Source organism: Euprymna scolopes, chromosome 14 (assembly GCF_053919585.1).
Source record: "Euprymna scolopes isolate OS-2025 chromosome 14, ASM5391958v1, whole genome shotgun sequence".
Classification (NCBI taxonomy): domain Eukaryota; kingdom Metazoa; phylum Mollusca; class Cephalopoda; order Sepiida; family Sepiolidae; genus Euprymna; species Euprymna scolopes.
The window spans coordinates 14,468,743-14,484,032 of NC_136495.1; the positions used below are offsets into that span (position 1 = coordinate 14,468,743).

The 15,290-nt window shown below is 34.6% G+C and overlaps 1 long non-coding RNA gene across 1 annotated transcript in view; it reads left to right on the top strand.

The window, feature by feature from the left end:
• The first annotated feature begins 554 nt into the window (after positions 1-554).
• The window catches only part of LOC145292866 (uncharacterized), a 177,063-nt gene continuing 162,327 nt past the window's right edge, over positions 555-15,290 (top strand). The window contains exon 1 of the long non-coding RNA XR_013869610.1: positions 555-595. This is a non-coding gene — a long non-coding RNA (uncharacterized LOC145292866). The remainder of the gene's footprint in view (positions 596-15,290) is intronic.

Here is a 15,290-nt window from a genome sequence, read left to right on the forward strand (position 1 = left end):
AAACAGGCAAACGGAAGAGAGTTCCACAATCGTGCACTTCTGAGAAAGAAGCTCTGCTCATGGAATCTACGTTTGGATTTAGGCACAGATAAAGAGTGGGGAAAATTATTTACAGTAGTTTCAGCCAGACGGGTGTTTCTTGTGAAAGATTGACGAGGGGGGGACGAGAGATTGGAGCTCAGACGAGTATTTGCCATGGAAATAACGATAAAACAAAGACAGGCTCGCAACGTCTCTTCTGTGGGAGAGAGGTTGCAGGGAAGAGAAAAGGGCATCCCCCACTAAACCACGAAGTCTATTTTGTACTCTGTAAAGGCAGGATAGGCTGTTTTTAGCAGCTCCTGCCCAGATGTGGCAGCAGTACTCCATCCTTGGACGTACTTGGCTTTTATACAGATAGAGAATTGCATCAGTAGTTTTCCCTCCCCCCCCCTTTTTTCTCGGTCTCTCTTTCCCTGTTTCTCTCTGTAGCTGTCTCTCTCACTTACTCTCACCCACACATACGCGCTTTTTCATAGTTGTCATTTCATACTCTTTCCTTCTCTGCATTTCAGAATGGTGTGAAACTTTCATCCCCGAACGACTAAAGAATAAGGTAAAGCTTCGGCTTGTTTTCCGTTTTGTGATTCGTTTTTGTTTTGTTTTGTTTTGTTTTTTTGTTTTGTTTTTTTTGTTTTTTTGTTTTTTCAGGCAAAATAGAATTCTAAAATACAAACAATTCCTTTAGGAATAATTTTATTTTATTTATTTATTTTTTATTATTTATTTTAGCTTTTTTGTTTTCGTTTTTCCAACTCTGTGCCTTTTCTTCGCTTCATCTTGGCCTTTCATTGAAGTCATTTTCCCACCGCTTGTTCGTTTATTTAGCAGCAGTAGCAATAAACTATCACAGAAAACATTTCCGATTCTTTAGCATTGGACATTGCAGTGTCTTCGCAATTTTATTGACAATTATGTCAACTATCGTGAAAATGCAGAATGAAAACCAGAAATAATGCTCACACCAGAATTAAAAAGAAACACGAACACGTATGTATGTATGTATGTATGTATGTATGTATGTATGTATGTATGTATGTGTGTGTATATATATATATATATATATAAGTAGGTTGTAGTTTGCTTGAAGCATTGTTGAAGAAAATTATAAGGTAAAATTAAAAGCCAAGAACAATGCGAGATTTTTTTTTTATATAGAGTAAAATTAAATGCAAACAAAAGAAATAAAGTTCTTTTTTTTGTTGTTTGTTTTTTCTTTTTCACACAAATTTTTTTAACTCTAAACAACAGTAATTTTTTTTTCTGTTGTATTCAATGGTGATATAAATCTCAATATATTTCAGACTTATTAGTCCATTTTCAAGAGAAGACAGCGGAAGAGTGTTCAAAATTGGAAAGGTAGCCGCAGAGTTTGCCACGTGATACCGCGAAATATAGAACAAAAAATGACGTTAGGAGAACGTTAAAATAAATCAGTTGATGTTTGAAATACTTGTTGCGTTTGTGAATCAAGGGAGATGACTATTCAAGCAAGGTTTTTTTTTGTTGTTTTTTTTTTTAATTATTGTTTTTCTTATGTTTTAAACTTATATTATAAAAGCGGAGCTCAATTCCAGTCTATTGTTTAGTGTGGGAGTATTTTTTGAAATAATTAAAGATTCGAGGATACGAAGTTGACCTACGTTTCTTGAAGAAGCAAGAATGTTGATGTGAAAATCTGGTTCTGAATTAATGCAAGTGCGAATATGTTTATAGAACGACGAAGCAGTAGTGTTTAAGTGCTCTTTAATGCGGTGATGAAGCAATCTGGTAGTGCTTCCGATGTAAGATGCACTGCATTTAGCGCATTGTAGGTCGTAAACAACGTGGTTCTTAAAGCATAAACCTGTGTGTGATATTGGGCAATTAGAGAGTGAACAAGGGGAAGGTGTATGCGATGGATGTTTTCGGTTGAGCTGTTGTCTTAAAGTAGATCCAGTGTGGATGAGTTGAATGTTGAGCCCCTCGCTGCGGATGGCTTTTCGGATTGAAGATGAGATTTTGTCACTGAGGAAGGGTAGTTTTAGAAAACAATTGTTAGAGAAGGGTCGGGTGTTGCGTTTTTTCTTTTTAAGTGAGGATAGGATCGTATTAGGGTAGCCGTTTAGTGAGAGGGTCTGTAGGAAATTGTTAGTGTGTGTATGTTTGTCGGAGATGTTAGTGCATTTGTCTTGTATGCGTGAGATTTCGGCATGTGCGTAGTTTAGTTTGTCCTTGAGAGGTAGCGCAGATTTGAAATGTACGAAGAGGCGTTTGCTGGCGGGTTTTCTGTAGAATTCAGTGCATATGGCACCATTTTTTTTATTTGTATTTTAAAATCAAGTAGAGAAAGAGATTCCGAAGAGTCTGGGTGTTCTATAGTAAATTTTAAGTTTGGGTCGGCGTTATTGAATTTGTGGAAAATGTTAATAGCTTCTTCGCGGGAGTATGTGATAATTAAAATGTCATCGATATATCTAGTAAAAAGGAGATAAGAATAGCAGGTACTAAGGGTGTGTCTTTCGAGTTTGTCCATATAAGCAATGGCAAGAATACCGGATAGACTGGAGCCCATGGGTAGTCCAGATACTTGTTTGAACGTGTTTTGTAGGAAAGTAAAGTAAGTGTTGTCTACTATAATACGGAGGAGTTGTAAGAGATCTCCGGGAGTAATTCCGAAGCATTGTGGGTTTTTAGATGCTATAATGTCTGCCATGAGATTAATGGCTGGATGTGCAGGAATTTGCTAAACAACATCCAATCTCTGATCGACCGCGCATACCATTCCAGCTTCAACAATTAGTTTTTAGATGCTATAATGTCTGCCATGAGATCAATGGCTGGATGTGCAGGAATTCGCTAAACAACATCCAATCTCTGATCGACCGCGCATACCATTCCAGCTTCAACAATGAACAGAAACGTCTCATACGCAAATTTACTTGGCTTAAACAGAAAACTAATAAACCGGTCTACAACAGACACATACATAATTCACAGGATTCTTCCACCGACAAGTCCCTTAAAGATCATCTTCTCGTAACTGACCTCACTAACTCTCTTTCCACAACTGAAACGGATCTCCTTTCACTTGGCCCTAAGTTTATCACCACAATGAAACTGACGGATAAAGCTAAACTCAACATAGAAACGCAGTTCTGCAGAACTGCTTACCACCTTAAATGGCTGCACGCTTTTGCCCCGCACGATAACAAGGACACCCCCCTCAACCTCTCAGGTAATCACAACACCTCTTTTCCTGTTTTTCAGCTTGATCACCCTTTATACCCACCTCCTAATAATATTCCACTAGATCTAAAACTTTCAAGGTTAAAGCATAAAATCCTCAGAATACTTGAACGCGAACAACACCATATTACCCCCAATCTTACCAGGAACCAATACCTCACCCTTAAATCCCTTAAAGACAAAGATTTAGTTTACTTACCCTCTGATAAGGGCAGAGAATTTTGCGTTATATCACAGGAATCTTATAACAACCTTGCTATAGAGCATCTTTCCAATACCGACCTTTACACCCCAGCACATAATATCACTGCTGCTCGTATTGAGAACAACATTAACAAGACATGGTCTCAAATTTGTTTTAAAAGAAATCTCCCAAAACAACACAGACTAAATTTTATTACTAAATACAGCAAATTACCTACCTTTTATCACCTTATTAAAACCCACAAAAATAGCACACACACACAGATCAGACCCATTGTTTCAAGCGTTAACGGTCCCCTTTATAAAATCTCTTGGTTAATATCCCGCCTACTTAAACCTCTACTCTCTACCTTCCCAGCCCATGTTAGTAGTTCCAACCAAGTAATTAACAGACTCAACGATCTACCACACCATCTACTCAAACTATACAGATACCCATTTAGCCTAGACGTCGTTTCTTTATACACCTCCATTCCTGCACATCCAGCCATTAATCTCATGGCAGACATTATAGCATCTAAAAACCCACAATGCTTCGGAATTACTCCCGGAGATCTCTTACAACTCCTCCGTATTATAGTAGACAACACTTACTTTACTTTCCTACAAAACACGTTCAAACAAGTATCTGGACTACCCATGGGCTCCAGTCTATCCGGTATTCTTGCCATTGCTTATATGGACAAACTCGAAAGACACACCCTTAGTACCTGCTATTCTTATCTCCTTTTTACTAGATATATCGATGACATTTTAATTATCACATACTCCCGCGAAGAAGCTATTAACATTTTCCACAAATTCAATAACGCCGACCCAAACTTAAAATTTACTATAGAACACCCAGACTCTTCGGAATCTCTTTCTCTACTTGATTTTAAAATACAAATAAAAAAAAATGGTGCCATATGCACTGAATTCTACAGAAAACCCGCCAGCAAACGCCTCTTCGTACATTTCAAATCTGCGCTACCTCTCAAGGACAAACTAAACTACGCACATGCCGAAATCTCACGCATACAAGACAAATGCACTAACATCTCCGACAAACATACACACACTAACAATTTCCTACAGACCCTCTCACTAAACGGCTACCCTAATACGATCCTATCCTCACTTAAAAAGAAAAAACGCAACACCCGACCCTTCTCTAACAATTGTTTTCTAAAACTACCCTTCCTCAGTGACAAAATCTCATCTTCAATCCGAAAAGCCATCCGCAGCGAGGGGCTCAACATTCAACTCATCCACACTGGATCTACTTTAAGACAACAGCTCAACCGAAAACATCCATCGCATACACCTTCCCCTTGTTCACTCTCTAATTGCCCAATATCACACACAGGTTTATGCTTTAAGAACCACGTTGTTTACGACCTACAATGCGCTAAATGCAGTGCATCTTACATCGGAAGCACTACCAGATTGCTTCATCACCGCATTAAAGAGCACTTAAACACTACTGCTTCGTCGTTCTATAAACATATTCGCACTTGCATTAATTCAGAACCAGATTTTCACATCAACATTCTTGCTTCTTCAAGAAACGTAGGTCAACTTCGTATCCTCGAATCTTTAATTATTTCAAAAAATACTCCCACACTAAACAATAGACTGGAATTGAGCTCCGCTTTTATAATATAAGTTTAAAACATAAGAAAAACAATAATTAAAAACAAAAACAAAAAAAAAACCTTGCTTGAATAGTCATCTCCCTTGATTCACAAACGCAACAAGTATTTCAAACATCAACTGATTTATTTTAACGTTCTCCTAACGTCATTTTTTGTTCTATATTTCGCGGTATCACGTGGCAAACTCTGCGGCTACCTTTCCAATTTTGAACACTCTTCCGCTGTCTTCTCTTGAAAATAAGTCTGAAATATATTGAGATTTATATCACCATTGAATACAACAGAAAAAAAAAATTACTGTTGTTTAGAGTTAAAAAAATTTGTGTGAAAAAGAAAAAACAAACAACAAAAAAAAGAACTTTATTTCTTTTGTTTGCATTTAATTTTACTCTATATAAAAAAAAAAAAATCTCGCATTGTTCTTGGCTTTTAATTTTACCTTATAATATATATATATATATATATATATATATATATATATATATATATATATATACACATGAAGGCTTCCTTCGGTCTTGACAGACTATGGAACCCAGGATAAGGGTGCCTGCACGTGAAATTTTTTGTGGCAAGAGTTGCGCAATCTCCTGGTTCGACATTGCTGCATACAAGTGACTAGTGGAGGTTCAGAACGACTGGAAACAATGCGGAGATAAGCAGAAAGCACATACAGCGCCTAGAATTCCCAAATTGTTACCCATTTGGTACTAGCCAGGCTCAACGTTGTGTTTATATATATATATATATATATATATATATATATATATATGAGCAAACAGTTAATGAAATATGTTAAAAACACTTTGAAATGAGTTAAAAACATATTTAATCTGAAAAGGAAACACTAGATAAATGGATAGTCCTTAATCCGCGGAGTTTCGAAGAAATACTCTCCTTCTCATCAGAGGGTAGGAATCAGCAAAATGCGGGATCGGATTTTGCATGCAGAAGTATTTGATGAAACAACAAATAAGTCAAAGATCTTACTTGAAAACAAAATATTCCATATTCCCTCTGCTTAACTTATTTTGTTTTCAAGTAAGATCTTTGACTTATTGTTTCCTTTTCAGATTAAATATGTTTTTAACTTATTTCAAAGTGTTTTTTAACATATTTCATTAACTGTTTGCTCATATTATAAGCTCTATTTCCTATTTGGTATTAGCGAGCTTTTATATCTGGCTGGGATAATTTTATAAATATTAATTCTTTAATATTTATAATTTACTTTAATTTTACCATCTTGGATCATTTTGGTAAATTCACTTGTAATTTTCATTTTATATATATATATATATATATATATATATATATATATATATACACACTAGTGTTGGGACGATTAATCGTTATCGGAATTGGGAAAATGTGTGCCTAATTTCCGATTTCAAAGTTGATTCTTTTAATATCTTTTAAACTTATTTTTTTATTGCTTTTGCTGGTAATAAACCTTTGTTTTTAAACTATTATTAACACTAAACTCTATGGATCATAATAATTTCCAAATAGGATGTAATTTTTTTTTTTATTTACGTAAAATAAACAAGACAAAACTTGAAACTTTGCAAAAATTCACTAGGTAACCCTTTTCAAGAATGGAGTTCATTTACAACGTATCGAATTGTTTAAAATTAAGGAAATATTTTGCCAATTAAATACAAATAGACTATAAAAAGTGTTGCTTTTAATCTTTAATTTATTTATTTTAGGAGTTTATGCTTTTGTCCGGTTGGATTTTGTCCGGTAGGTTTTTGCTTGCTCCCTCACTCAGCATTGACAAATATGACAAGGAATGGACAAAACGTTATGAAAAATCTTAGCTTTAATTTGAATTCGAAATGGATTTGTGAATTCCATGTGAAAAATTTTTAGCGTCAAATTTTCTTGGATTCTGCCTATATCATTTACTTATGCTTAAACTTAGGGATTCCTAGGGCGCCAGATGCCGTCTAAAGTCCGCTCAAACATATATTTATTGAAAATCCTTGCATTTTCTCGGCCATCCCTCTAATTCTAATCTCTCTCATCATTTTTTCAAAGTGTTATTTTTGTATCGTTCTTAGCGCTCCTACTATTAGTTATTTTTATTTTCTTTATTTTCCAGGTACCTTTGAGCTTTCTGGCCAGTCCTGTGTATTTGCTCCGTTTCTCAATCTCCTTGATCTTCCCTCTATGGTCTTCTGAAGCAGTAAAATCTACAATCTGGCAGGCCTTTTCCTTCTTGTTAATTATTATGACATCCGGTCTTCTTGCTTGGATGGGTTTATCCGTTTGTATATCCTTGTCCTGTAAGGTCTTGTGACTTTCATTTTCCAGTACTGATGCCGGGTTATATTTGTACCATTTGTCTGCGTTCAAAATTCAATTGTTTGCATAATTGCTTACAAATCGCCTTCCCCACTTGATCGTGTCTATTTTTATATATTTGGGGGGGGGGAGGGCTAGTTTGCTGCAGTTACTTATGTGGTTTATTGTTTCGTCTCTTTGTTCGCAGATTTTGCATTTGCTGTTTTCTTGTGTCTAGTCAATCCTTGCTTTGATTTGATTGGTTCTAATTGCATTATCTTGCGTGGCTGGTATTAGTGAATCAGTTTCCCTGTTAAGGTTTCCTTTTTGTAGCCATTTCCAAGCGTTTTCGTTAGTCTCTTCTTTCGTAATCTTCATGAATCGTTCATGTAGATGTTTCTCTTCCCATTTTTATTTTCTCGTCTTATTCCTCGTCTCTTTTTCTATCTTGTTTGTTTCTTCTGTGTCTTTTGCTGCAGTAATTAGTCTTTAGTTTTTTTTGGGGGGGGTTGTTTTGGGGTTTTTTTTTTCACTCCACTGGAACAAAATCTATTAAAACGGATATGTTAATTCTAATTACTGATCAGGATCTACATTGCTTAACTTTGTATGATCCAATTAATTTTAGCTATCCAAACAAAATTTACTGTGTTGGCGTTGGGATGAGACATTTTACATGCAATATGTAAGCGCTCATTTCTTGAAGAAAGTTATATATATATATATATATATATATATATATATATATATATATATATATATATATATATAAGCAGGCTGTCCGGCATTTCCCGGTCGTAAAATACGCTTAAATATATTTTGATCTCGAATTTATTATTATATTAGACCCAACATATAATAATGATTTAAAAAAGAAAAAAATGACTCGTTCGCCACCATCGAGAATCAAAACCGAAACGTTTAGCTTAAGATTTATATTTTCCTTTGACGTGAATGCTTGAGCTATGAAGACGTGTTTGCTGCAAAGCTAAAAATTAAAACCTGAACCAATAGCTATTACGTTACATGCAATATGTAAGCGCTCATTTGCCGAATAAAGTTATATATATATATTCATAATGCTGTCGTTCGACCATCCCCTGGCAAATTCCATTTTTTAATTTTCACACTTTTGCACCGATTTTCCCCGGCTAAAAAACAAATATAAAGTTTCGCGTGTGTTTGAATACCCTATATATTAATTTTCGTGTCTATAGACCAAAAACTAACAGAAGTTTGGTAGGCAATTTTTTTTAACAAATATATAAACTCATTCATAAATATATATAGGAAGAAGTTTGTGTTTGCTATAAACTTTTTACACGCAAGTATAAATCATGTAGAATATCTGCATGAATATAATTACACGTAATAGTTAACTAAAGAAAAAACTAATAGGGAAGCAATTAAGATGAACGTTTAAAAGAATATGCAAATTAGATCTTTTGCAAATGAATGCAATTCCACGACCCACATATAACAAAGTTGTATTGTTTTTTTTAAATAAATAGAAAAAAGGTTTTTAATATGAAGATCAATACACAAAAAAAATTTATAGGTGTATGATATATATATATATATAATATTTAATATATATATTTAATATATATATATATGATATATTATATATATAATATATTATATATATATATATATATAATATATTTAATATATATATTTAATATATATATATATATGATATATTATATATATAATATATTATATATATATATATATAATATATTTAATATATATATTTAATATATATATATATGATGTATTATATATATTATATATATATATATATATATATATATATATATATATACACGTGTGTATCTTGGAAGATTTTAACCTTGAAAAATAGGGTACCCTGGGGCAATTCCCTACTCTCTCGACTGAAAATCTGTTCAGTTAAAGAAAAGTAATTCAATACTTTACAGAATTCTTTTCGAGGAGGAGATGATTTTGTTGGTGACTTCCCCTCAAAATACTGGAGCTATCTCTGCTGACTACAGCAATGAACATCAATTGATAACGTGATACAATCTAGAGCTATCCCAAGGTAAGCCCAACAATTGCACTTTCCATGATGTTGAATTTGTGCTTTGTCAGATGAATATGTGCTTGGAGTATGGAATTTCCCAAAGGATTCCAGCACACAAACTATTAAGTGTTTGACATTAAACAGGTTTTTCTTCTTTTTTGTAATTTTCTACTAGTGAATTTGTAATTATTCTGTATTTTGTTATTGTTCGGTTTGCCCGGCAGAATCTGGGCATGCCTCTCAAAGAACCTTTTCCAAATCTCCTCAAATCCTTATGGCAGACGAAATGCTTCTCAGCAGGCAACTTCAAGGCAGGGTTTTAAATATGTGGGGTAATGCCGTGGGATCCCACCCAGATACCACCCTCTGTGTATGACTCTGTCGAACTGTTTGATCGATCTGCACCCCCACTAGTATCAAACTATCTGCCGCCCGTATCCATTTGTACATCAAGTACAGATGTGTCTTCATCATCAGAACCTGTATCTTCTGCATCAAAAGATGACCAAGTTTTCTTTTTCAAACATTCACAATTGTAACGTTGCCATTACATACAAATGATAGGAAATAAATAAAAATCCGGGGTCGTCATTTTTACTTTTTTTTAACAAAAGTTTTTTATTGCCGTTATAATTGTTTCGACACCACTCCAGTCTCTCGACATCATCCATCTCGCCTGGTTTACACTTTTCCTCTCCAACCCCACGCCGGGTGCAACTAGCCATTTCTCGCTTTCGATTTACACGTCCATTTTCTTCAACGTCCACTTTGTTTCTCCTCCGAGTACGTGCTCTCCTTTTTCTCTTTTTTTCTCGCGCACACTTCCTAATTTGCATATAAATTGACTTTAACGTACAAATGTATATGTGCGGATGCGTAAAACAGGTTTAATCAACTTACGTCGGTAAAGTTACATTTTTTCAATTTTGACCCCTTAGCAGCTATTTGTACCGGCTATAAAACAAATCAAATTTATTCAACAGGTTAAAATCCCTTATATATCATGTTATTCGTATGCTAGAACGTTTCCAGCCTTAATGCTACGCAATTACGTACAATGCAGAAAATATGAATAAAATTGAACATAATTAAATGAAAAAAATCGAGTAAGAAACTAAAAAATATGAAAAATGTATTAAAATTCGTTTTTAGTTAAACTTTATGAAGTCACACGCATGTTCATGACTATATATTAATAAGTAGGTTTTAATGGGTTTTTTTAATAAAAAAAAGCAGGCTTTTAATATCAAATTCAGTGCGACAAAAACCTCAACTTCATACGTGCATATATATATATATATATATATATATATATATATAAAATATATTTTAGTCATCGACATTAATATATATATATATATATATATATATATATATATATATATAATCAAAATTAAATTTCTTTTTTTTTTTTTGTCATATCTATTAAACTCAATCATTTACGAGTCTACTTTGAAATAATCGTTATGTGTAACTACCAAGCAACGCTCTAATTTTATATATATTAATTCTTTTCAATTTTCTTAACTTGTAAAAATAAATAAGGATGGAAAAAGAATGACGTGAACGTTCCCTTGGGCATCTGCCATGCAATGCAGAAATTCTCTGGGTAGTTTACAGAATCTGCCTTTTTTCATGTAAACCCCCCAAGGCAGATGCAGTACGTCTATCTGTTCCCCATGTCAAGCCAGAAGGTGCATAAGGATCGTTTCTAAGATACTGGCAGCGTATGAAATTCTAGCATCGAGACTCTCTCTCTCTCTCTCTCTCTCTCTCTCTCTCTCTCTCTCTCTCTCTCTCTCTCTCTCTCTCTCTCTCTCTCCTCCCCTGGCTTTCCTAAGCCCGTACATGATTGACTCATGACAAGTGGAAAAGCCCCTCATCCTCCCTCTATAAACGGGAAAATATTCTACATTAGTCACATGTGTGACACACACTTATTTGCTGTTTAAACATTGGGGCTGTTTACTTTTCCAAGATTTTAAAAGAATAAAAAAACATTCTTAATTGATGAGGAAATATTCTGATCTCAGAATAGTGATTTGTAAATTCGAAAAAAGTTCAACTCTGTCATAATTTTAAAAATATATGTTCCTAGTGATCACCTAAATCTACTTTAGTACCTTTTAGGAATAGGTATCAGATTTGTAGTAGGCAGTTCCAGCTACGAACTCAGAAAGTCGAATTAAGTAATATTTACAAACTAACATGACTTGTGTACCTTCGTTGCCCGGTGGAAGTATGCCCCCGTTCTAAAAAAAAAAGAAAAAAAAAGATTAACTTCGGTTGTAGTAGGAGCCACTGCCGGCCCAGTAAAATAGCGGGCACTGGCACCCATGACAAAAATAAATGTACCGCGCCGAAGCAACAACGTTAGTATCTATAAACTCATTCTTAATATGGGGATTTATGTGATGTGAGTATTCTGTGCTTTCACCTAACGTATCAAATCAAAGTAGGGTAGTGTGGCCTATTAGATAGCAAGTGTTACCGCCAACTTCTAATCTACAATGAAAATAAAAGAATGAACTAAAAATTAATTATAACCCAGTGCATTTATTGGGGGGGGGGCATTGTCATGAGGAAAAAAAGCAGCAAGAAAGCAATACGGCAGACCTGAACAATAATTCCCGTAGCCTTTAAGTTTTTTCTTTTCATTTTGTCATAATTTTTTCCGGCATGTACCATCGAGTACAGGCTTAATTGTCAGATTTTAAAAAGTTAAGGTAGTATTTTTAATGACTGTAATAGTCGGGGATCAATTTGTAATGATAACGTTATAATAAATCGAACGCCCCCTTTTTTTGTTGTTATATCAGTTGTTAATGCTGCCCCAAACCGTAAAATGTTTCTCTTTTCTGTTGGTAAGCTGTATGCAATTTTTTCCAATGTAGATGGTAGTGTGAAAGCTATGATAAGCAATAGATTTGATAGAAATATGAGAAAAACTGAAAAGGAAAAATCTAAATGCTAGTTGGTGTGTTGGTTGTTTTTGTTTTACGGCATATCAACCCTTTTCAGGTTATTTAATGCCGAATCCAAAGAGTTTCAAGAATTTTTTTTAAATGGAATATGTTTGTTGTTTTCAAGTCGGTTTCTATTTCGCCCATAGTTGGGACCCTAACAGGTATTACCACGCCGGGTCATAGTGGACCTGGGAGCAATGGCAATTAAAGGGTGGCTTCACACTCCCCAAAGCCTGCAAGCTGGGGCCTCACCACTAGATATAGTTTAAGGACGTATCCAGGACCTTAAATGCTAGTGGCAGCATTGACATCAGGAGAGGCCAAAAAGTAGGTGTTTACTGTACTAGAATGTTATAATTTCAAATTTAAGCCTGTAGGAGCTGATAATCGCCTGAAAATTGTACGAATAAGTGAAAAAATTTTAAGTGATAGGGGTAGCATTGTTCAGGTCTACCATTTTTTTTTTTTTTTTTTTTTTTGTAATTTAAAAGTTATGCCTATAATTGATGATAATCGCCGGAAAATAAAGTACAGAAAACTGAAGATGTGAAATCTAAAGGCTTGGGTCAGCATTGTTCAGGTTCGCCAAACCATGTAAGGGTGTATCTGAATAATTGGAACCCCCAATACCAAAGTTGACAATGTCGTCTTTTTTTCAACTATTTGTGTCCATTTATTGTCAATTGGACCCTCGACTACCAGGAAAGGCTGTACAGGTTTCCGTTTCACATGCAACGTGATAGTAAATATAAAAAAGCTATATATTTAAAGATTTGGAAAGGGAAATTTTTTGTGTCATAATATGGTAGCTTAGTGTCTAAGTGATAATAATCTACTGAATTAGTTGAAAAAAGCCGAAAAGGTAAAAAAAAAAAATGTAAGGAGGGTGCTAATTGTTATAATGCACCCATGTTTGTATTACGGGATGTGTTGTATCAACAACAAAAAAACGCACGGATGTGGTGTCTGTAATCCAAAGTGTTTTCAATGGGATAAAAACACGAGGTTTAAATCGAGGGAAGCTGTTTTGTTGTGACGAAGAAGAGTGCTGTAGTGAATCGTGTTTTAAAGGTTCTAAAAGAAAACATAATGTTAAAATTTGAGAAAGACAATATGTAAACTACAGTAAAAAAAAAAAGTAAAGAGAACGGAATACCAGTCTGTATTACGAAGTGTATTCAATGGTAAAAAAAAATCAATCGCAAGAGCTGTGTAATTTTTTGTTGTTTTGACGACGACGGAGATTCTTAAAGTGGATAGCGCGGTTAAAACTTTGTAAAAGAAAGCAAGTAAACTGGTTATTGAAAGTTCGTTTATTGATTTTCTCTTTCTTTTGTATTTGTCGATCTTACATGACTGAAATGACCTATGCATTAAATGAACTTGACGACGGGCGAAATAATGTCTCTTAGTGACACCATATCTTAATATTAGTACCATTCGTTTAAAAAGTGAAGACCTGGATTCACGAATATGAGAAATATCAGCTCAGCCAATCAGAATGGATGGATATTGGAGAGGGAGGCTTTATTATTTATGACTTGGAAATTGGAAAGATTATTAGATCTATGTATCTATGAGCCAATGACGGTCGGTGTAATTACAGAACATGTGGAACGTGTAGAATTCCTCCCGGTGACTACTGTTAGCAGTAGTAGGACTAAATATTTAGAGAAAAAAAAAATAAGGACTCCATCCTCTAACGATGTTGCGATTGTGATGGTGTTGCTCGTAGGATGTAATGTATTATTTTATTATCATGACTGAATGGGTCTGACATGATATTCAAAAGCTACCCAAGATAGTGGCCTTTAACCTAGATGTATCTGTATGTAGCATCTGTTGTTGCAAACTTACGAGACATTTATTCATGCTTTATTATTATAGAGATGAAAAGGCGTTGTTTTCTAATCAAACCAAGTTCTGATTTGCATTACTTTTACAACATTGCATTTGGAACCTTTTTTTTAGGGTTAGAGTAAAATAGACAGTTCGGTTTGTACTTTTTTATTGAAATCGCTCCAGACAAGGCGTGAAGTCACTTGATGTAAGCCGATAACAAAATGAGAGGTTATTATCGCAAGAACGGAAGATGCCTGTTGGTTTTAGTCTTGAAAATATCGAGGCTATAGATAGGATAAAACAATCAAGAAAATTCTAGAAGCATGTAGTTCCTGAAAAACACAAAATCATGCAACAGAATGCACTTCATATAAGATAGAATCAAATTTTGCATAAATGGTAAAAACCGGGTTTTTTTTATTTTCGTTAAATAACTTTAAAAAAAAAACTTCGAGGACGAATCTCTAAGAATTACCTAGGAAATATCTGTACAAATAGAAAATAAGTCACCTATACAATTGCCGAGACTCTTGTTACTTTTGGAACTTAATTCGTTTTTCTCCATTTATATTCGAAACTGCCTACGTCACAGTTACAAATATCTGAATTTTATTTTTCTCCGTCATACGGCAGAAAGATTAGACACTAGTTTGGGAAAAATGCGATGGAAAAAGAGCCTAAAAGAAGAGTACTTTGGTTGACCAAATATGTTTGGGCATCCCCGTCGGCATCGGACATCTCGGGCAACTAACGATAAACTAACTCCTTTTCATAGGACGAGCAGATAATGCCAGAGAAGGTGAACGTTCTCGAACTGCACATGACCATATCTCAGCCCAAACAAGGAACAAGGCCACGTCAGCACAGCATGCCACGGTCTAAATTTGCTATGAAATTGCTGCTTGGTTGTTCTTCTTTGAAAACTAGACCAATTATTTGTTTACTTACAATGCTTATCTCCTCCCTTCCTAAAATTGAGAAATAGCTTTTCCTGAAGACCCGATTTTATATAGACACGAAATGGGAGGTGATGATGGT